We start from the raw sequence: 24852 nt of genomic DNA on the forward strand, positions 1-24852 counted from the left end.
GCGGTATTACATGGTGTGTGAGCTGATTCCATTGAAGTTCTTATACGCGGCAGTATTTCGTAAAATCTACTTTTTTGAGCTTTACATCATGTTATAATGTTATTCCCTCAAAAACATACCTGGAGTGTTGTCTTTGATTCTTTCATGCATGTTTGAGAAATCTCCTCCTCAGAGTTGCAGTTTCCACGCCTCTGAGCTTCCTCACAGAGCAGCCACCCTCCCCCGCAACTCCCCTGCTCGGCTCCTTCAGACTAGCCAGCAGCAATTAGCAAATATCTGCTGGAACTGCATATCAGCTGAGCTCCTTGTATGAACTGCTTCACAGTGCAAACGCTGGTAAAAAAACACGATGTTAAAGGGTTAACAGAGGAGCCCTGCTGTGAAAACTTCCTGAAGGAAAGAGCAGGCACATTTAAAGAAACAGACCCAATTTCAAGGCGTTCGATTACAAAGTAAAATTTCTTTTGAGTTATGTTTTTCATATATGTGTATACAAAGCATTTCTATAACAACTGAAGGTAACACAGTTACTTAATTGTGCTACAAAATGGCCCTATGTGGCTGGAATAGACATAATACCTTAAATTCATGGCAACTTTAGCTTCTGACATAATTATGTTACCTACAAATGTCAAATGCTTATAAAAAGTGGTGCCAGGACAATATTAGTAAAACTAGAGACACTAGGAAGTTATAATATTTCTTCTGCATCAAACAGCCATGGCATTAACCGTTTGATGCAGGAGTAGCGGAGTACTCTTAATGTTGTAGGTGTTGAGAAAGAAAGTGAAATGACATTTTTCCTCCAAAATGTGTCTCCTAAGCCACCAAGTGGAGCAGTGACGAAGACTTTAAAAGTTAGGGGCTGCCAGGAGCTTCATTTTAATGTTTTATTGGCACAGAGGGCCAATTTTCAACATACCTCTATCCTCAAGTGTTCATTAAAGCTAAAATTACACCAGTTACAGGCTTATAAACTGCTCTATCGGAACAGCTCAGCAGCCTGACGACCGGTGTTCTGTTTCCCCCGGACAAACCTCGCTGCACGTCGTAGCTCTGGAGCGATGCTCGGATCCAGAACTGCTGAGCTAAAGCTATACTTACCTGGGATGAAGATAACAGTAATCATCTCCGTTCTCATACCTGCACAAGCGGAATCTCTTCCACGCCGCCCACGGCTGCCCCAGCACATGTAAATATAACCCTGCTGAGGATGCTTCGCTCCACTGACGAGCGTGGAAATATCAAATATCATAACTGAAGTGAGGAGCCACCGACTGGTTTACATCAACAAGACATGGAAGAAGTTGCCTCTTATTTCCGATCGTACTTGAAAGAATGAAAGAATTTCCCTTTAAATCAAGAGCTTTGACCTGTATCTTGATATACAGCACAGACCAAAAGTTTGGACACACCTTCTAATTCAATGGGTTTTCTTTATTTTCATGACTATTTATAAGGCAAGAAATCCCACTTATTAACCTGACAGGGCAGGTTGACCTATGAAGTGAAAACCATTTCAGGTGACGACCTCTTGAAGCTCATCAAGAAAATGCAGAGTGTGTGCAAAGCAGTAATCACAGCAAAAGGTTGGTACTTTGAAGAAACTAGAATATAAAGGCTATTTTCAGTTGTTTTACACTTTTTTGTTTAGTGCATATTTCCACATGTGTTATTCATAGTTTTGATGCCTTCAGTGTGAATCTACAATGTCAATAGTCATGAAAATAAAGGAAACTCATTGAATTAGAAGGTGTGTCCAAACTTTTGGTCTGTACTGTATATTAGACTATTTAACACGTTATTTCAGTTAAATTCTGGTCATTTCCGATTATTTTAATAGTCTAAAATCAAAACATAAAATATTTTTGGGTTAGTTTACATAAAATGTGTCCATTGGCATGCAGTTTATTGGGTTTTAAATTGATAAGAACAAAAAGAGGTCATTCTGTCGGCTGGATATTATTGGCAAAGAACGTAAACAAAATTTTGAGAAAAGTATTCACACCCCTCAAACTGCTTCAACATGTTGTCACATCACAGCCGCAAACTTTGGCGCATTTCTTGTGATTTCTTGCGACTTCGATTCACATTTTTATTTATCTTCTTTTTTTTAAATTGCTCAAACTTGTATGGAGAGTGTCAGTGAATACACTGTATGTCTACGTTCATGGTCCAGTTGAAGGATGAATTGTTCTCCCATCACACCCACAGCATGACGCTGCCACCACCGTGTCTCACAGTGGGAATGGCATGCTCAGGCTAATGCTCCATGTTCGTTTTTTTCCCCCCCCAACGCTCTTTTTTCTTTTCCCAAAATATCTATATTTGTGGAACTTGCATTTCCACTGGATTGATCACTTACATGGCTGTGGCTTTCAACAACCGTTTTCGTTCGGTCAAAGATCAGATTTGTAACGGTTTAAACCGACAACCCTCCTGTCAACAGATTGACCCACGTTGATATTTCACCAAAAATAACATTTCTCTCTTACTTCTTTTCTATATTCATACTTTATCCTATCTTGGTGAGCTTAATATAACCTCTGCTATTTGACACGTACCATTTATTTTGTAGTTAAAGAGCAGTAGGGTTTATAAATCACCAAATTAAAAAAATTAAGAAAAATAAAATGAAGGGGAAAGCCTGGTCCCACCTTTATGATTGTTCTGCTTCTAATCTGTTCTCCTGCAGTGGAAACCCTGAATCTTTCACCTCAGGCTCGTGGCGTTGCATCATCACAGAGCTAAAAGTGCCAGTTCTGCTGTGTCTTTCCACAGGGAGCTTCGGACGCATTTCTGAGATTCCACCAGACTCCGTCTACCTGTTTTCCCTCCCGCCCCAATCCCTTACGCTCAACAGCTTCCTGGCTCCAACTACATAAAGGATATAAAATTTTTATCATGAGGTATATTTCCCAGAGTCCCCTCATGCCTTAAATCACTACTAACAGGATGTCTGTGTTCCAGCATGTTAGTTATTTTTTTTTCTTTTTTGTCTCATGTACGCTTGCCTTCCAGCTTTGCAGCATTTCAAGCTGTCTGGAGACGACACTTCTCCCAGAATTTTTTTTTTTTTTTTGAAACTCTGAGCTCTGAGCAGCTTGTTTTGCCAGAGGGATAAGTCCTCTCTCCTCTTGTGCCTCATGAGGTCATTGGAGTTTCAGTGCCGCTCCGGGGTCAAGTCCCGGTCCGGTTCACGCTGAGACCCACACGTGACCGTGGCCTGTTGTTTCGGGGATCCAGCAGTGCCGGTTCCTTCGAGTACTGACAAGTCCGGTGGAAAGATCTGGAAACCAAAAAAAAAAAAACGGGGGAATGAGAAGCGAGAAAGGGAGAGACGGAGATGACCGAACACAGATGAGAAAAACGGGAGAAGAAGAGAAAGAGAGAAAGATCCAATTGGTGTCCACATCTTGGTCGTCGAACCAGATTTTAAGCAAGCGTTATACCGTTTTTTAAAAATTTTTTTCTGGGGTTCACGTTTATTCTGGCGCTGTACGTTTCTGCCATGCGAGTCAGTGGACAGCTCTGCCAGTAAACGCAGCAGTAATGCATGGATGATCTGCTGGCTGACAGGCCCAGGATGTAAGCCATGACTTTAAGGTGACCCCAGCAATGCTCAAAAAAAATAAAAAAAAGAAATTAACAGCTGCAAATTACTTCCAAACTGCAAACACACCATGAGCTGAACAGCAGCAGTGCCTCCCAAAAGTAAAAAATATCCCTTGAAACTGTTTGTGTGAAAATTTGGACTTTTATTGAGCTTTTATGTGACGGAGCAACTGACGACAGCACAAAGTAACAAAGTGCAATGTTATATTAGTTTTAAAATTTTGCAAATAAAAATCAGAACCGTGTGGTGTGCATTCTATATTTGAATACATACGTTTACATAAAAACTCAGCTCAATCTATTTTTTTCTCACTATGCATTTAAATCTCCAAGAATTAGAAGATATAAAATAAATGTTGAATATTTTCGTTTCAGAAAGTGAAACTCGGACGTAACATTGACTCGTTTTACATAAATCAAAAATATTTCAAGCCTTTATTTCTTGAAAATTAAGTCAAAATTTAGAATCTCAGAAGGTCGGAATTGTGTGGAAAAAAAAGGGAAATATTCAAAAATGGTGTCACACACAATATCAGCTAATTATCTCAAAACGCCTTCAAAGGTTTTCCTGAGCCTCTAAACAATCTCAAATGGTCATTGCTAAAGCAGAGGGTTCTTCACATTGTGCTTTATCACGGAAAGTTGTGTGGGAGGAAAAAGTGCAGTAGAAAAAGTTAGGAAACGGCAGTTTTCAGAGGATTTTCAAGCAGATTAAAGAATTCTGGGAGCGGAGTGAGACTGGAGTCGAGAGCTGCTGCGCACCGACATCAATCTTCCCTGGGCTGGAGGAGAATAAGACCTCAGAAGTCCAAAGTGTCATGATTTGAGTTTTTCTCAGTGTTTATTTTGAGTTTTCTGTGTCTCTGAGTGTGACCGGTGGAGTTCTGCGTTGTGTGTTGATAGGATAAACCATAAAACACCGAGTCTGGGTTTGGAGGCTCTCCGTTTATTCAGCCTGTCAATCGGGAGATATTAGCATTAGCACGTAGCATGTGCTCCAGTTCTCCAACCCGATCTATACAAAATAATAATGTTAGCATGCATCAAATCTTATAAATGCATAATAGCAACTCGAATGAAAATATTAAAACACCTGACATTAATACAGAAGAAAAAAAAATAAACATTTGGACAATATAAATGAAAGGATTACAATGGATTATAAAACTTGCCTCTTCCCAGTGGAACGATTAACAAAAGGGAAGAGGAAATGAACAACTTAACATTTATAATGGTGCTGGAGGACCCCAAACAAAAGAAGAAGAAAGTAGGGCGGAGCTGGAGGACCAAACCCCTCACAGCAGACACAGAGGAACACAAAGACAGACAAGTATAAGAGGACAAATAAATTAAAGAAAACATTTTGTGAAAATATACAACTAACAATATAGACCCAGTTACATGAGTCCCCGTCTTGTCCTGTTTTCCCCTTGATTGTTTCCCAGGTGTGTCTCGTTCCTTGATTGCCCTCAGTGTATTTAGCCCCACCTGTGTTCTTTGTTCCTTGTCGGGTCCTTGTCTAGCTGTCGTCTCATTTAGCGTTTTGTCCCTTTCGTCTGTGTGCCCAGTTCGTTGTCTAGTCCTGCGTGTAACCGGTTGCTACCGGCGTCAAGCCCTGGCTGCCGCTCGGCCGTGCTGCCCCGTGTTTCTGGACTTTATTTGGACTGACCCTCATAGAGAATCTATGGAGGGATTGCAGACATCAGACCCGACAATGCAGGTGAGATGGAGGCCGCCATGTAAAAGCAACCTGGACGTCCACTGCCGATTTCCTCCGTGCCACGCTGCACTGATACAGTAACTCAAGCAAAAGGAGCCCCAACCAAGTACTGAGCAAATAGAGATGAACCTTTCAGAAGGCTGAAATTTCACTCAAAATATCCTTTTTCATTGCCCTTGTGTAGTATTTAAATTTTCCGAGACGCTAAGTTTTTGTAGTATATCTGAGCCAAACTTGTAAAAACCTAAGAGAAATAATTGGTTGAAACATTTCACTGCACAATAAATCTGTAAAATATAGATATGCTTCACTTAGTCTGAAAAAAAGTGACAAAAACATTGAAGTTTTTCCACAATATTACCGGTTCCTGTAAATCCAACTGTTTTGTGAATTCCTTAAATTGTTTATTAGAGAATATTACAGCATCATGAACAACACAGCAGACAGGGCGCCATTAAAGCCATGAAGAAGTTTAAAACAAGGCTATTTAAAAAAAATAAATAAGTAACCCAAGCTTTAAACAGATCACCGATCCACTCTCTGCTCTGAAACAACTGGAAACTTTCAAATCTGCCCATGGTAACTGGGAAAGAGCTAACATGAAAACCATTTGTTGTGCGCACTACATATCTGGCCTTCATGGAACAGCAGTAAGGAGAACCATGTGGCTGAAAACTAACAAAGCATATTATCCCGAACACATCATCCTTGTTGTGGTGTTGGCTGAGCGAAGCTGCAGGGTTGGTTTCCCGCGGCACGAAACAGCGAAGCGGGTCAGAGCTGATGGGAAGACGGATGACGCTAAATACCTGTTGGCGCTACAATGAATCGGTCTGGCTTGAAACCTAAATCCAGCTGAGACTCGGTGGCAAGACGTTACAGTTGGTTTTTCCAGTCGACTTTGACTGAGTCTGGAGCTTTTGCAGAGAAAATTGGGGGACGAAAATGATGTATCTGCCAGAGACGTACCTCAAATGACTTGCAGCTGTGGGAAAAGGTGGTAGTGATAAACAAGCATCCACTTGTTTGGGCTGCATACCTTGGCACGACACACTTTTCAGATCATTTGTTGAGGAAAACTTTGCTCCTACAGGCTGTTTTGAGCTTTACATCAGGTTATAATGTTATTCCCTCATCAAAAAACTTAGCTGGAGTGTGGCTTTGATTCTTTTATGTATTTTTGAGAAATAATTTAATTTCCCATGGCAACCATCCAGCTGTGCAAAACGCTCAGAGAGCCCGGAGAGTCGCCTTCGGCAACGCAGCTCATCCTCAGAGACGAAGCTTCCAAGCTTCTTCCCCCACTGAGCTCCTTCAGACTAGCCAGCAGCAATTAGCAAACACTTGGTGTAATTGACCATCCACTACATATGCTTTCAGTGCAACGCTGGTAAAAGCATTGATGAAGGGTTAATAGAGGAGCCATGTTGTGATGACTTCCTGAAGGCAGAGTTTCAGAAAGAGCAGGAGCTTCTTAAAGCAACAGAGGCCCAGTTTCAAGGCGTTGAATTACAAAGTCAAATTTCTTTGACGTGATTTCTGACATATTTAGCATTTTTATTACAACTGAAGGTAACAGCTGCTTGATTGTGCCATAAATTAATAACACTTTCCCTTTAACCTTCCAAATACACACTCTTTTGTTTTTCTCTGTCACATTAAATCCCAATAAAATACACTTAAGTTTGTAGTCGCAATTTGACAAAATGTGAAAAAGATTCGAGGGGTGTAAATACTTTCACAAGGTTTGCTAGTTAACTTGTCGAGGGCTTTAGCTTTAGCTTTAGCTGCAGTAAAACTCAGCCGTTCTTCAGCCTTCCTGTTCCAAAATCCAGAGACTACAATGTTAAAAAAAACTCCATAAATTCAAGATAAAAAATGGTAAAATACCAACAGTTTCTCACTGTAATATCCAAAACATTTTATTACCGTAGAAAATACATGGAATTACAATAACTCAAACATATATTTCAAGTGATTTTGACAATCATGAAATGTAAAAAACACAGAAATCTATTGTAAAAATCTAAGTAATTGTAAAATTCATAGAAAAATATTGTCATATTGCCAGCAGCTAATTACCCTAAAATTAACGGTATTGATCGGACAAAATGAAAACTTTTGCTGATGTTTATATCTATGATGTAAAACTGTAAACCAGACTGTGAAAGTTATTTACAAAGAATAGAATGGTGGTGTGATATTTTGTTTTCTTTTGTTTGTTAATAATTAATTTAATTTATAAGGCCTTTTATATATCAAACTGAAATCTCAAAGGTAGACCAGGTATTGAACTGGAGATCCACCGATTGAAGGGCAAACTTCTACCGCTGACGCCACCATCATTTATGAGAGGGTTTGATTAAATGATGTAATTGGGATTATTTAATTTTATGCCGACCATAGATTTGTTGTACATTAAGAGAAATGTTAGTCCCTGCTGCTTGGACGAAGCTGAAGTTGGTTTCCAAATGCAGCTTCCAATTTGGGAAATGGCTAAAGGGCGACTCCACCTAATTTTTCACTACCGTCGGCATCTTTAATTTACTCTAAAAAACTACAACACCTAGACTCTTCAAACCTGGACTAGATTATTCTCAACTAATAGAAAAATATTTAAAACCAAGTGTGGGATTTATGACACCTTTATCTGATTTGTGAAACTTCAATAAAGAGCAGTTGTAGTGTGATCCAGATGCATAAAAATTGTGAAATCAACTTTTATTGTAGTTTTCACAAATCACAAACCTGGTTTTAAATATTATGCTATTAGTCGAGAATAATCTGGAGAGTTTTTCATTTTGTTATTGTGTTAAACAGCAGGGTTTACAGTTAATGGAGTCACTGTTATTTGTCATGTAAACAAAGAATTATCTACTGTAGTTTGTATTTCTGCTTGATCCTACAGCATCAGCAAGATTCTTTAAACTCTGATCCTGTAGTTGAGTGGTGGTTCAAGATACTGTGGTGTCCTGAACTCACCACAGTATTAACAGTCCCAGTGTACTAGCTAATGCTGCTAACTAGCAGGTGCTAGCTCATGGTAGGCCTTGATACTTATCAGGATCCGGTTACTATCTTTGAAATCAAGTTTCTGCTATTTTTGCGCGTTCAGGAGGAGAAGGAGAAGGACAACACATTTCTGCATCTAACTTTAACCAACTGATAAATGTTTCCCTGTAATGTCTGAGCCACGCTGTTTATGTACATGCACTGCAGCTGGAGATTTTTGCTATATGGAACATTTAGTACTAGTTTTCCCAGATGCAAATCTTCCGTTAAAGTTTCTGTAGGAACGACGGTATGAATATATTTAGATGCTTCAAATATTTCAGGTCCACTTTAGACTGCGTATGTGTAAAGTTATTGTTAATGGCAGAAGCAACTTTTTCAGGTTTGTTTCAGTAATTCATATGAATTACTTTGAGTGTAAAATGTTGATGCATGCAAGTTAAAACTGTGAGGAACATGTTAGTTTTTGTTTAAATGCTTTGGTAATACTTGGAAGTATAAAGCTTTGCATCAGATCTAATAATATTTCATTTCTTTAACCTCTTGACTGTCACCCCCCCCCAAAATACTTACATTAAAGTCACTGGGTCCATGACAGTTACTGGGTTTTAAGACAAGGAAATTTAAATCTTAAATATTTTTGCAGTTTTTCTCAGTTTGGGTGAATTTATCAGAACAGAATTTAAATTCTTAAAACTACTTGTTCGGTCTTCAAATTATTGTGTTGCTTGTCTGCCATGGAGAGCCGAGGACGTGGCAAACATGTTTTGATGAGGAAATGACTCATCATGAACATGGAAATATAACAAGACAGTGGTATTAGACCAGAATCTTTGTGCATTGAGTTTGTCTTGTGTCATCTATCCTGAATGAGAGGTCAAAAAAAAAGTACTAATTTGTAAAGAGAAACATGCTTTTTCTAAAAGGGAGAATGGAAGGATGAAGATAGAAAATTCCCTGAAACAATAGGTCTTCATCTGAGGTTTTTTTTTGTCTGGTTGCAGAGGGGATCACACTTGTTTAAACAAAGGTTTCAGAACTTTTGAATTTTCAGTCAGAAAAGACCACAGTGCCTGGTTAAAGTTCCAGGCTCCATGTACGCATGTGTGCAAGTCAACTGGGCGAAACAAACATTTAAACGGATGCTGAGTTTATGTTACGTTCACGCAGCGCATCATTCTAACGTTTGCTTTGTTTCTGAGAGGATCTCGCAGTAAACACCCGACTGACAACATTGTGAGTCTCAATCTCAACCTGTGACTGGGAAGACCATACTCATGTTGCACACCCTCCTGAGCAAAGTCTGGACTCAGTGGTTTGTTACTCTCAACCCAGAGCAAGAATCCTTTTATTATGTTTTTCTTATACTATAGGTTATCTTTTATATGGACACATGTGCTGTTTTTTGTCAGATCTCAGTAATACCGTGAGGAAACTGGACAGGAAACCATTTTTTTTAGCTGGTTTTTGTTAATTGAATTTTAAATAGAAATTGTGTCTTTAAGTGGATTAGTCATAGTCTATACTTTGTTTAATTTGGACTTATTTTATTTATAACTTTCTATATTGAAATGCTGATAAACTACATTTCCTTGTGTGTTGTACTGTCATTTTTATGGTAAAATTTGGGTAACAACAACTACCAGTAATTTAGTTGATTTATTTTTACAATAAAATGTCAATATATCACAAAGTCCTGCAGTGTTATCCACTTATAGAGTACGGTGTATGTTTTGTTTTTATAGTAAATTGCATAAAAAGTTTACAGTTCTGAATTGCTAGAGTCACGGTTGCCAAAATATTATACCGTAATACCTCGGCCAGTATGGCCAATTTTACTAAGGAAAAACCACAGCTGCCAGTATTTTACCGTATTTTAGCAAATACGGTAAAATACTGGCAGTTTTGGTCGACAGAACTTTACCGTATTTTCTAAAATACGGTAAAATACTGGCAGCCAGGATTGTATCGTAATTATACGGTGGAATTTCGGCAACCCCAGCTGCTGTGCATCTACAGCGATGTAGATGTACTGTAAAGTCTACGTTTTTTTTTGTTCTTTTTTTATAGTGTATAACCTGACATCCTTTCAAAGCGGCTGCTCTGGCCTCCGGTTCCGCTCCGACCACACTGGAGAGCGAACAGGCGTCAGCTGACTGCAAGACTGTGCAAAGATAACGCTTGCCACAACCAGGGGACACATAAACCTGACAGAGGAGTAGCTGAGACAATATATCCATCTCCCCCTGACATGCGTGACCACATGTGCCGCTCACCTCCTCATGATATAGAGCTATAATTGTAGACATTTTGCCTGCACAGCAGAGCTTTTGTCTGAAAGCCCGCTAGCTGCAGCTTCTCCTCAGCTGAAACAATAATGGGATCAAGCCTTTCTTTTTCTTTCCTCTTTATTTCCCCCCCCCCTCTCTCTCCATGCTGGTTTATTATACTATTCTCTTTTATTCTGGCCTTCTCCAAATCCGTGTTCTTTCTTTTCGTCTTTTATAACTCGTTTGTGTGCCAGACTTGCAGAAATTGGATTCTGCTTCTTATTAGGCTCAACCACAATAACCCCGAACTGTGAAACGATCCAGCACGTCCCTTCCTACAACAGGAAACGCCATCAGTCGCTATTGTGCCAACCAACACAGAAGACTTTGGCCCTTGACGATTAAAAGCCGTCCACGCCGATCAAGTTCAGCTGAACATGGCAGCTGCTTCAACGCTCGACCCGGAGAGGCGGAACGCGGTGGGAAATGTAACATCTCGATTGGCCTGCGAGTCGACCGGCATCCGAAAAGTGAAAGTGGGACACGAAAAATTAAGAAAGCAGAAAATAAAAACGTAGGAACATCGGAACAATTGAGATTTCACTGTAGGTTGATTGTCCGCGGTGTTCCGCAGATCCACACGAACGTCCTGGTTCACTCAACTGTTGCACGGTTTCGCCAGAACTGGACCGAAGAGTCACACGTCTTTCCAATAATTCACAAAGTGGCGCGGCCAAGGCCAACAGCGTCTCTCTGTACCGACGCAGCGGGTCGCCTTTTAAACACGGACGCCATGCTGTGCATGAGAAACCGACCACACTGATGTAAATCTGTACGGCTTTGTTGTCGGTCCAAAACATCCCGGCTCCTCTCGAAGATCTCCGCGGTGAGAGACAATCGGAGCAAAAGGGAGAGTCAGTCTGGTGTGCTGAGCAGCAAATTTCACTTTAAAAACAACAACACGATGGACTTTATATAAAACCAACGTAACATGTACTTATTGCAACGATGAGTTATCCTCCGACTGAAGCACAAGCAGTTCAAAGTTGATGCTTTTAAATTGACGTTGGAAACAAGATGACCTTCCTGTATATGAATACCTGGAAAGCCAAGGATCTTAAGACATGTTGTTTATGAGCCAATGAAACCTTCACTTATACAACGTGAATATTTACATTTCAAGCTTACAAAGTGGAGCACAGTGATTAATCACAGCGCCGGAGGGAGATTCATAAGCGACAGAGATCCAACAAATCTGTTGTTCTTCAGCTTAAAATTCATGAAATTTCACGACTTGGCGGACTGTTATATTCTGCAAGTTATGTTTACATAACAGTACATTACCAGCACATTTACAAAAAAAAAGGGTTTATTAAAAGAAACATTTATAATTTGAGAAGATCAGAAATTAAAAAAAAAAAAAACCCCAGTTAGAAATTAACATATGGGGGCGTGCTGTGGTGGCGCAGGGGGTTAGCATGCCCCACGCTTGGAGGCCTTAGTCCTCGACACGGACATCGCGGGTTCGACTCCCGGTCCCGACGACCTTTACCGCATGTCTTCCCCCCTCTCCTCACCCTCCTTCCTGTCTGCCTACTGTACAAAAAATACGAGCCACTAGCGCCGCAAAAAAAAAAGAAATTAACATATGCAACGTTGTCACGTTTCTTCTATTTTTACTTTTAAGAAAATAATAAAACATAATATTCTACCAAGATGTAATGAAGCATATTGATTCAGTAGAGATTATTATTATCTTCATATGTAAAAATGTACATAAGTATGTTTGTATTGTGTTTAATTGCTTGTGCTGCAGCGAATTGACTTTTGAGAGAAGTAGACTATGAACGTTTTTTTTTTTTCTTCAAACTACTACTTTTCATTTAAAACTTTTGTTTATGTCAACATGCGACATGTACATTTTCAAAACTAAATATAGTAACGGCTGATTAATTTGAATAAAAAGGGAGATTTCCAAGATGGCTTTCTCTGTCAGTATTTTTACTTTACAGTTTCTTTTTTCCCGTTCTGTCTCTCACTCGCCTGTTGCTATCAGGGCTAAAGGTCAGGCGTGACTCAGCATGGCAGAGTTCCTTCCCCCCACCCCCTTGACATTTGGGATGCGGCTTCCCCTCTATAGTCATCACGCGTTGATTGGCAGCGAAGCGAATCCCACATTGCTTCGTCATGTGCAAACTGCTGTGGGAAGTGGCGAGTGCGACTCGTCGGGTGAAAGCGCTTCGACTTTTACGGCTCGTCGATGCAGTCCGTCCGCCGTCCGTCCGCCGTCCGGAGCCGGATTGTGCAGCAGCTGTGACCCGATTGCTTATACCTGCTACACTTAGCATGTTTTGTGGATGAGGTGTCGCGAATGATAAGGAAGAAATAAAAAAGTTCAGGAAAACAGAGTCAGTCGAGCGGTCCCTGACAATTTTGATAAATAAAATTCCGTCGTCATTTATAATGTATGTGCGGCACAATTCGCAAACCTCGCTCGGCAATTGGCTGGTGTCATTAGCTAATTCTGACTGCCAAGAAAGTGTACAGTGGCTTCACGTGATAATATAGTGCTTTATAAATCTGTACTGTAAACAAAAACGTCTCTAATTTACGGTAAAATACCAGCATTTTTTTTTTTTTTCAATGTGCTGCAGGTATGTTATAAAAAAAATCAAACAAACAAAAAAAAATCATTTGATGCTAGCAAAGAATTATTCTAATCTAGATGACATCCTAATGAGGTTGGATGTCAGTGGGCCCGTTTTAGATACTTTGGACTCGGTGTCAGTGCAGATGAGTGTGAAGCTGCTGGTGTGAACATGCCCAGATCTGCTTGAGCGAACTTGAACGCATCGATGGACTTGCACTGATTCTTGCTTATTTCAGGCATTTGTTTCAGTGACGAATGACAAACAAGGCAGAAGGAAGGTCAAAGGTCAGGATCCCCCAAAATGTGTTGTTTCAAAAGTTTGAGTTGGTAATAAACTCCCTCTCACTCAGTTTGTCGTAAACTTTTACGCACTGAATCACACCGGCTTGTTTGGTTGCTGCTTTTGCTAATATGGACAGATTGGGGGCTACAATTCTCCCATGCTCCATATTCATACTGTAACTCATTCAGCCATTACCTCTCGTCTCCCTGCACCTCTAACTAAACTCGGTAAATTTGCGCACGATTAAAACAAACACTCACTTCTTCCATAATATAATCGCATTTAATCTTGGCGCTACTTCATCGGCGTGACAGAAAGTGGAGAACATTTCCACACATCAAGTCAGCCGCCTGTGACCACGTGGAAAACGCGGCACCGTAAACGCTCACGTTCCAAAAGGCCCTCCTGCTCACAGTCAAGCGATGGGAGCAGACAGAAACACGGACTTCTCAAGCGGCCGCTGCCAAAAAGCGAGATGGACGAGGTTGGTCGCTCTGCGCCGGTGGCGCTTCAGCAGATGAAAAGGACTGGACATCTGACGGAAATCTTTTGATCCGCTTTTGTTACACTCTTAGTACATCTTGAAACCATGTGTCTTTAAAAACTCCCCCCTCTTTTAGATTCTTTGATTCCAAAGCATCAAACTTTGATCTTTTTTTTTTTAAAGAGTTTGAATAAATCATCCAAGGTTTGTGAGGAGCTGATTTGGAAGCCATAACTAAAATATGACCTTGAATGGGAAAGGCCATTAAAGCTGCAGGCTCTCCTTACCAAGAGATGAAGACAGTGGTGTCAACTGTAATGTCAGGATGCAGATAGACGGTTGAAAATTCACATTTGAGCCATAATGGCTTTAGTTTAAAACAAACGGAGATTATTAAATCTAAAAAAAACAACAACAGACTAATAAATATCTCAGACGGTGGTATGGATGCCTTAGATTAAACTGACTTAATAAGAGAAACAGGTTTAAGAAAAAAAGAAAACATGTTTCACCTTTTCATTCCTTCACATTTGGCATTGTGGCATGCACAGTTTGATCAGCAAGGAATCCAAGCCAAGGCTTTTTTATTTTATTTTATTTATTTATTTTTTTGAAAGTGTTCCATAGTAGCAGAGTCACAATGTTGACATGTCATACACACTTGGGTCAAGTCAAGTCAATTTAGCTATGAAGCCCATTTAAAAACTACAAGATCTGACTGGAGGAGTGCTGTATGACTCGTAGGAAATCAATTAAAGCGAAAGAACGACATCACAAACAAAATCAATTTGGATAGTATCAAAAGCCAGGGAGTGATGATAGTTTTTAAAATGAGTTTTCAAAATATCAAATGTACGAGATGAAAGGTGCACAGTGTCAGAGACGTCACTGCAAACGTACGTTCTTATACTTTTACGGGAGCAACAGGAAGATTTGCTGGATCACTAATAGATAGATTGATTAGTGATCTATGGCTCATGGGTCCAGGATGCCACTTAAAGATTTAAAAATGAACACCGCATGTATGCACTACTGCTACCATTAAAGTAGCAGTACTGCTACTTAAAACTTTCAGCAATGTCCGGTTTACTACATCATTTACTTTATGCTACACCATGCAGACTCTCTGTCTGCTCTGAGGAAGATTTGCCAACTTCCACTGAGGCAAGATGACCTACCTTCTAATGATAGCAACTAATTTCTTGACCACTTATAAACACTCATAGTGCATTGAATTCTAACCCCCAGATGACCCTTAAATTACAAAAAACAAACAAACAAACCACTACAGGTCACATGTTTTCATTTCCATACGCACTAAATACAGAAAAATAACAACTATTCTTTAAAAACATGACAAGACTCTAACCGTGTAACATAATAACAAAATGGGATACAGTGTAACAGCAGCTCAACATTAACGTGACAAAACATGAAATTGATTAAATAACTAAAAAAAAAAAAAAAGAGTCAAACAAATGTCTACGATTTGAGTCATTCTCTTTTCCCCTGTTGGCCTAATCTTTCTTTCTGTACTCGTTAAGCCGCCTGTCCCCAGCATGTCATTTGCACTGTTGTCATTAAAGATCAATGCATTAACAATTACATGGTATCATGTACCGGTAATATTTCCCTTCGTTCGCATGATAAAGCAACATGTCCTGGTGTTTTATAATGCAAATACATTCCTTTCGGAATGAATTTGCAAAAGGTAAATTCATTCCAGATTGACCTGATTGTTCTCAGATGAACTATAGCAAATCGTACCGTTTCTTTTCTCAGAAAATAAAACAAGCCAGAGTTGCACAGTTGTGCAAGAAATAATAATAAAAAAAACAGGGTAGAGTATAATATTTCAGAGGCTATCATAGGTTTATTTATCTGTTGAGAAGGCATACTGACCTCTGAATTTAAAATGCTCAAAAACCATTAGGAAAGCATTTAATATTCATATTAACAAGGGAAAAGCACTATCGATTGTTCTCACAAGAACAAAGACTACTTGCTATTGGACGAAAAACTGGAACACAAATGTTTGTGAAAGCAGGCCAGTAAATGGAGAACTGTGGGAATAAAGGAGAGAATGGATGTCAAGGGCATTGACTGGCAATCTGGACAATCTGTCTACACAACACTTAACTTTGAAAATAAGACGATTAAACCTTAAAAATCCATCCATCAACCAGAACATTGGATGACACCTTAATAGTAGAGATGCAGAATTTGTTATAGACAGAAAAGTAACGTCACAGTGTGAGACGGCAGTCCCTGTCAAACAGGTTTGTTACTTTTTTTTTTTTAAGTAAAGACAAAATCATGTTTTAAACTGTCTTTGGCATCTACTGGCACTTAGTGAGAACTGTTAGCATTGTTTGGATAACAAAAATAACTCTCTGTATGTAAATTAAGAGTGAAACCTTAATGAAACCCAACTTTATTTTCTTTTATTTTTATACTTTTTTTTTTTTTTTTACAAAAGCTGTTCACCATTACTTGTTTCTTCAGAAAGTCTTGCTTTCTCTCACCCTTTCGGAGCCAGAAAATAGTTTCCTTTTAAATGGCTTCTTAATCACTAAACATTGGTACAAAAAAAAAAAAAAAAAAAAAAAAAAAACGTAAATGGAGACGTTTCATCACAACAATAAACTCCGGAAACCAAAACTTTATCATCACATAAACCTGGAACTTTTATTGGTCTTAACAAGATCCAGGCAATGCTAATCAAGCTAATAGAGACGATTTCTCACTATTAGCTACTCTACTTTAAAAGTGACTTGTTAAGATAGACGAGGTTTGATACATAAATTAGTGTAGATGAAGCAGAGGGGTGGCTGTGCAGATGTGCGTTGGTGCTTGTCCCGTCTTGAAAGATTTACATTCCTACCATTCATGACCTGGTTAGATATGCAGATGGACTCATTTGGCTCTCGGAAGGACAATGTACACACCACTAGGATAAAAATGTATACGACATGATAAAGCAACATGTCCTGATGGATTGTTTTGTAAAGTATAGTGTAGTATTGTATCACTGTGTTGCAAAAAATGAGTGCTTTATGGGGAAAAAACTGCCTACAGATGTCAATCTCTTGAATATCTGCAGTATGTTTTTAACATTCTTATTCATTGATTTATTCACTAATAATTTTAGTTTCTCGTCTCTCTAATTGTCTGATCAGTCTTTCTCTGTTGGTCCAGACTTAGGACACAAAACAGGGACTCAGCAATCAATTAGTGACAAAAAACAAAGAGTAGTTAAATGTGCTGCTTTACCCTATTAATCCGTTTTATTGCATAAAGAAACTGCACATTTTTAATGGTTGTTACATCTTTAGGTGGATAACTGATACTATATGAGGAGGTGGGTAACGCCAGTCCTCCAGGTCCAGTGTCCTAATACTTCTAGAAGTGTCCCTGGTCCAACACGCCTCAATCAAACAGTTGAACTACCTCTTTGTTTTTCTCAGGTGTGTTGATGCAAAGACTCAAAAGTTGCAGGACACCTGAAAACTGGAGTTGCCCATCCTTGGTCTACATGTTCATCTGATGTCAGGAGTACTGGTCAAGAAGGGAAACTTGGATAGTTTCTATGAATTCTATGAGTTTCCAAATCTACAACCTTGTAAGGATTAGGCCTTATTTACCGTTTTATTCCTTGGACAAAAGCCACATAGCCCAACTTGTATCAAAGATTCAGCAATCATGAAGGACTACAGTAAGCTTTTCCATAATCTTAAAGACGAGGATGACAGTGTTGCTTCGCCTCACCTGTGGTGAGGAAAAGCACCTGAGATTATCAGCCTCCCATAATCTCAACAGCCTTCAGCATTTCAATTGAATCTCTTCCACACAAAAAAGAAAAGTTTTTACTACTTTCACAATTTTTCCCAAGGTAGTAGATTCCCCTGAGTCGTCAGATTTTGTCTCCTCCATATTATGGAAGATCCCAGAGAACCCCTTTCACCTCTCATTAACATCCTCAGTTGCGGGTCTGTATTCCTCTGTCCAAACCAAACACAGCACAGGAAAGGCCCTGCGTTCCCCGTCTGCAGCTGTCAAATGGTTTGCCAGAGCTTTCTTGAGGCCAACACACCAAAAACAAATCCTTCTCCACGGCCTTCCTGCGTTAGCCCCAACACAAGCCGTAAGCACGGCCAATCTTTTGGTCGCTGTGTCCTAAGTCAGATCTCTGAGCAAACCCCATCAAAGGGTTCTTCACTGACTGGCCAAAATCATGCGACGGAACTGTGGAGCAGCACCCCTAAAACCTAATCCTACAACTGAACCTACACAGTACGGCTTGAACCGAGGTAGAAAAGGCAACAGAGTAAACGCAGCAGTGGGTTTTCTTGTTTGTTGAGACGGGTCAGTATCAGTCAGCTTCTTTTCCATAAGCTGACTGAGGATTTGATGGGTGAAGTGTGAATCCATTAACAGCTTAGCAGACTGTCTGTCTGTCTGTCTGTCTGGGCTCTAAGGAGAGGATGTTAAGAGTCTGGCTGTGGACTGTGCCTGATAGACAAATATGACTGGTGTACCAAGCATGCAAAACAAATGAATAATTTTCAAACGAGAGCACAAAGAGAGTGCATTCTCTGTCAAGGCCAACACTGTTTATCATTGTCATGACAGACATAAGAGCCAGTGAGCGTGACACGTTTTGTTCCCTTTGTGAGAAATCATCTTTCCGAAGAGGTTGATATAGCCTGGCTTGAGTAATCTTACTAATAAAAAAGGAATTCTTAGAAATGTCAGTAATGATAAACGGTGCAGTGAAACAGTATTTGGCCCCGAGCAGATTTATTGATAGTGCATATTTTTTTGCTATATTTGAAACTGAAATGTTTCACATCCATCCATCCCTCCATTTTCTTGCACCTTTTTCCCTAGCGGGGTCAGGAGGGACGCCGGCGCCAGTCTCCAGAGAACGTTTCGGGCGGCAGGCGGGGCACACCCTGGACAGGTCGCCAGTCCACTGCAGATGTTTCAAATCATCAAACTATTTTAAATAAAAGTCATAGATAACCAGGGGAGATACAAAATTATTATTAAGGGGGGAAAAAAAACCCAACCCAAAACCAACCAAGTCATGCATGAAAAATTGACAGCCCCTTCGGTTAAAACTATCGCAGTCAACTACAACTTTTTGTTCACTTCCACTAACCAGATGTAGCTGTCAATATTTTAAGGAATGCAGAATCAAGACATAACTTTAATTAAATATGTCCGAAACCATGAAGTAGGCTTAAATATGATCATAACACAAGAATAAGAAAGAATCTGGACCGACGTGGAATCTGTGAGAGTTTCAAGGCCAACGCCACTGTTGACTAAAAATAACACAAAGACTTGTCTCACATTTTCAGACTAACGTTTTATTGACCTCTAAGACTTATTTGTAAAAACACTTGAGGCTGACAAGTAAAAGGTTCACAATTCTGGAAGTAAAATTACATCTGACATCATGGGCGGTTCTAGACAGGGGTCAACTGGGCCCAGTGCCCCTGTAGAACTGGTCCTGGTCTCTGTTATGGACCCTGTACTGAAAAAATAAACTGCAAAAACAAAACAAAAAAAATTCCCAAATTTTTGGTCTAGTTTATAGTGTAAATATCTTAGTACTCTAGAAATGAGACAAAACTAACAAGTAAATTTTAAGCAAGATATAAGAGCTTATTTTAAATAATTAATATTAATGAAAAAATGCTTCCTCCATTGGCAGATGTTTCCACTTATAACGTGGGAGATTATTTCAGTTATCAGGGAAATAATCTGCTGGTGGGGTAGTTTTTCATCAATAAGCTCCTAAATGTTACTTTTAAGTCACCTTTGTCTCATTTCAAGTATAAAATACTTTCTCTAGAAATTTGACCAAAATTACTTGGTAAAAATGTGTCTTTTTGCCGTGTAAAATTAAACTGAATGACATGAGCTGGCACAGAAACCATAGCTGATTGGTCCCTAGGACCAGTTCTGCTTTTTACTTTCACAGTTTTACATTACCAATGAATTAAAAATGAAGATGCTGCACTTTTAGCTTCAGCTAAATTTAAAATAATAAATAAAAAAAAATACTTTTTTGATCTCAAAGGGAAAATGAACGGCCATTTAAACCAGTTAGCAGGTTTATATTGCGACTCTGTTTTAAATAATTGGCTTGGCTTCCTTAACAAGTCAAACATAACTTTGAAGCTGCTGTTTGTGTTTTATCGGGTTATGTTTGTCTGATATTAAAATGTTTTAATGACATTTTTCAGTAGAGTTCTGAAACACAATAAATTTGTAAGGAGCAATGTGCTTTGTTTTTGGGTTGTTTTTTTTTACCACACCGAATGTCACAGTATAAGAGAGGGGAAAATTACATTTTAAGCATCAGCTAATGAATAAACTTTTAAAAAAATGACCCAATGAGAGCTCGACCAACCTGAGAGCCGTCTCGTCTTATAGCAGAAATAGGAAGCGTTCAATTCCACATGCCATGCCTGAGTTATACAATCGTTTTGCGCACATTTCTCCCATTGAGCCATCCCACAAAATATGAAAACTCTTCAAGGAATGGAGCAAGTCAACAGGAAGACAAGTTTTTTTTTTCCAGAATTCCCCAAACTCACAAGAATATTCATTGTTTATGTGTGTCCGGTCTGGTGAACGCACAAAGTGTGGAAAAGGGATCAGTGATGAGTCAGTGCTGAACTTTAATGACCTACATGTAATTTGGAACAGTTGAACCACTCTTGACATTCTGATTCATTGGTGCCTGTAATTGAAGGAGCAGAAAAAGACAACTTATGTTTGAATGAACACATGCTATCCTGCGCAGGAAAAGGGGACGGCAGCACACAGCGCTCTGAAGGAAATGCAGGGAGAGAGGAATGGCTTCTGGAAAAACGGTGAAGGTGGATTTGAATTACGACGTGTGACACGGATAGAGTCGTTCGCACTGGTCGAAATCGGCGGTGGCGAAATATTTGCGAACCCGTGAGATTCCATGCAGTAACGCACTCTGTGGCTACATTCACACACCGAGGAAATGAGACCGAAATCTGAATTGTTTTTTTTTTTCTTCTTCTTTTATTGCCCATATGTGACCCACGTTTGACTTTTTCACTGCAGTCTGAGTGGCATAATGCCAATCTTTTCTCCACACACACACACACGCACACACACCCCCACACACACACACACAAAAATCTGATTCATGCCACTTCCATAAACTAAATCCAGTACGAATCTGGCTGTTTTCAAAGCATCCGCAGTCTGAAAGGTCACGTCGCATTTCATCCGACTTTTACGTCTTTGATGTGAGGTGTGTGATGACTTGTACTGTAGTGATTTGGTCAGATCCAGTTGCACCTGACAGGCGGGCGTGACAGCCATAAAGGTAGCTCCTCCACTGTGCCCCAGGTCTCTTGTTTCTGTCTCTTTCTCTGCTTTTGAGGCAGCTTGGCAACGGTTGGACAAAGTAGATAGTTCCCAAACAAACCTCGGAGAGTTTCCAGGAAACTCTAAACTTTTGTCTGTAACCCTTGGAAACCAGTTCATAAGCTTATAAAACTGCGTCTTCTTATCTCTTTCTTAAAACGGTTTTCACTATCATCCACGGATAAAGCTCGAAAAGGCTTCCAGAGCTTTACCCGGTTTAGAGGTGCGAGTCTATATCCTGACCCAAAAGAAGTAAATTGCGGTAAATCCGGATGTAAACAGTGGCTTAAAATTACAATTCAGAACATCCGAAAGAAGTCGGTGTCAGTGGAGCGAATCACATCACCATCCCACCAAACTTAGCTGTGACTGCACATCCCATACAACTCTTAAAGGTTCCACTGCTGTTAGTTGTGCTTTGTCATTTTTTGTTGTTGTTGTTTTGTTTTTTACAATACTGTCATCTCTCAATTTTAAAGCTGATCCGTATAGAAGAGGCTTTCGTAAACAGTGACATCAACGTTCTTCATCTGCGCATGCGGGCCACTTCGGAGACGTAAACCGTTCAAGTCTGATTACGGGTTGCATTTAAAAAGTAGCATAAATGACAATGACAAAAACAACACAAAATCTGATTCCAGTAAAATATCAGAATTGAGGATCAAGACCTGCAACATTCAGGTTTTTATTTGCAAAAGAATTCAAGTTTGACCATTGCAGAATGACAAAACCTGAAAAGTTTTAAGGGGTACGCATTTTGGAAGCAACCTAATAAACCAGGAAATGCATGTGTCAGCACATTGTAAACATTTTGCCTAACTACTTTTTATCCCCATTTAGGGTTCATACACAAAGGACATGCCACTTTATAAATCGATAGATTTATGTCTGAATAACAAAGGATGGATAAAACTAAAAGGTTTTCCACAACATGAGAGTAAACAAAGCAGTCCTTCAGAGCGCCCTCTGCCTGAGCAGCTCGTCATCAGCACAAAACAGAAACCATCCATCCATTTTCTTTCACCCTTGTCTCTAATGGGGTCGGGAGGGTTGCTGGTGTCTCTCCAGCTAAGTTCCGGGCGGGAGGCAGGGTACACCCTGGACAGGTCGCCAGTCTGTCACAGGGCAACACAGAGACATACAGGACAAACAACCATTCACACACACACCTCTAGGGAGAATTTAGAGAGACCAATTAACCTGACAGTTTTTGGACTGTGGGAGGAAGCCGGAGTACCCGGAGAGAACCCACTCATGCACATGGAGAACATGCAGAAAGACCGGGTATCGAACCCAGGACCTTCTTGCTGCAAGGCAACAGTGCTACCAACTGCGCCACTGTGCAGCCCGCTACAAAACAGAAACCTTCAGCAGGAACTCAAACGTCATCACCCACAAACCCACAAACTACCGACATGTAAAGAAAAAAGTCAAGCCGGTTTACTTAACTGGAATGACCGTACTCTCCACTTGAACGCGTGAAATGTCATAGCGCGTGTGTTTCTAATTCTATCCTCTTGCTAATTAGGCGTCGGTTCGGCCATACGAGGCCGGCGTCAGCGCGTGGAGCTCGCTCGGTATGTCGCGCGGCCTCGCAGCGGGCGTCGTGGCTCTCCAGATTTTGTCGGCTGGCCTGAACAGACGCCGCACACACGACAAGGCCCAAGGCTGGCCGCTTGACGTCAGTCTCTGCTTCGTCTCTCTGCTGCTTGGAGACATGGTCACGTGAATCCACTCGCACGCGCGCAAACACTGACGCTTAAAGCGCGTATGAATATTTACAACACTCTCCAGCCTTTCCTTTTGCATGAAAACATCGCTCTTTCTCTTTGTGATTTGATAATGGGATGGTTGCTATAGAAATCAGCAGACCGCTGCAATAGTTCGGGAGCTGAAGTAGAATTTAAAGTCATGCTCATTAAAGTGTTCATTAATTGACATGAGGGAAACATGATGACATCCAGTATTGGTTAAAGCTTCCAAACTGGAGTTTTGCTTTTAAGACAAGTTTATTTATAGAGCACATTTCAGCAGCAAGGCAGTAAAAGTCTTTAAACAAAAAAAACATCATACAACCATCGATTCTGAAACGAGCAAAAAACATTACATTTTGTCAAATGTCATCAAAATCATCCAGCAAGTATGCATCAAATACGTTAATCAATGTTTCACTGACTACTTGAGCTGGTAACAAAACAGCAATAACATTATTAAAAAGACTAACAAATCCAAGATTTACACTACTACCAGCAATAAATCTACTGATACTATTACTACTACTATTAGTAATAATAATAATACATTTTCTTTCATATTTGAAACAAATAACAGCAAAAACGAACAGCCACAATTTGGACAATTAAAACCAGGAATAACATATTTTCTGAGGTTCCGAGTTTGGGACTGAACACCACTGTGAGTATATCTGAAAGGTGTGGAGGGTCACTAGAAAATGAACAATTAATATTTCTACATGGGGTAAAAGTTTGTGAATGGATTTTTTGTGTGTAAACTATTCAGAAGCTAGAGACAAAAATCTAAAGAACAGACAGAGCAAATTAGATTTTTGGTGTACTGAAGGCAGGCGCCAACAAGTGTGTATTTTTGGTGTTTGGTCTTAATTTCTTCTTCAGCCAAAAAAAGAGGAAGGAATTACATAATCAGGTTTGACAGACAGGCACTGTTATGTCTCATGTCTCCAGCTTAAAATAAGACTGATGTTTTTTTTCTGAAAAGACACTGGAGGTGAAGGAAATAAATTATAAAAGAAAGGGGCCCCAGGAATCATCGCTGGGAAAAATATCACCTGTAACCATTAAGGACATTTATAAGCTGGAGAAATAGGTTATTTGTAATCGGCACACATTTTTTGCCTCATATTTTGAAAATAGTTGATGACTGATTGAACTGGAGGGACTCCTGATGTTTCCAAAGAGATCAACAGGACAGGTCAAAGCCTCACACGATGAGCGATGAGACAAGATTGTGACATATCATAAAAGTACCATGGTGATGAAGCAGCAGAACGCTGTGATTTCAGCATACACAATATTCTCAGAATATTAGGACAAAAGAGATTCTGCTCATGCACTTTGCACAGGCCAGTAATAAAATGTTATCATTTCTACTAGAACAGACAACATCTTGGTACAAACCCAAGACAACATTCCAGATGAAGGCCCTCAGCTGTCCAGCATGCAGATGGCAATGTTATGGTTTGAGAATATTTTTTTACTGTAGCGGGGCATAGCCAGCTGATTTTTTTTATGTTTTAGTCCAGGCCGTTCCGCTGGGTCTGCAAGCAGTGTTTACGAAGCTCCATTTCAAGAAACGCCGTAACTCTAATAACCGGTTTCCCCCTTTTCAGCATCACTCCACAAGCCGTTAAATACACCT

General features: G+C 39.9%; 1 long non-coding RNA gene across 1 annotated transcript; it reads right to left on the minus strand.

Annotated features, from left to right (window-relative positions):
- Nucleotides 1–1873: 1873 nt before the first annotated feature.
- Nucleotides 1874–23179, minus strand: LOC114144075 (uncharacterized). The gene is made up of 2 exons (XR_003595400.1): nt 22906–23179; nt 1874–3289 (listed from the first exon to the last, which is right to left on the minus strand). It is a non-coding gene; the product is annotated as an uncharacterized LOC114144075 (long non-coding RNA).
- Nucleotides 23180–24852: the final 1673 nt, after the last annotated feature.

The sequence above is a fragment of the Xiphophorus couchianus genome, chromosome 5, assembly GCF_001444195.1.
Source record: "Xiphophorus couchianus chromosome 5, X_couchianus-1.0, whole genome shotgun sequence".
Taxonomy (NCBI): Eukaryota; Metazoa; Chordata; class Actinopteri; order Cyprinodontiformes; family Poeciliidae; genus Xiphophorus; species Xiphophorus couchianus.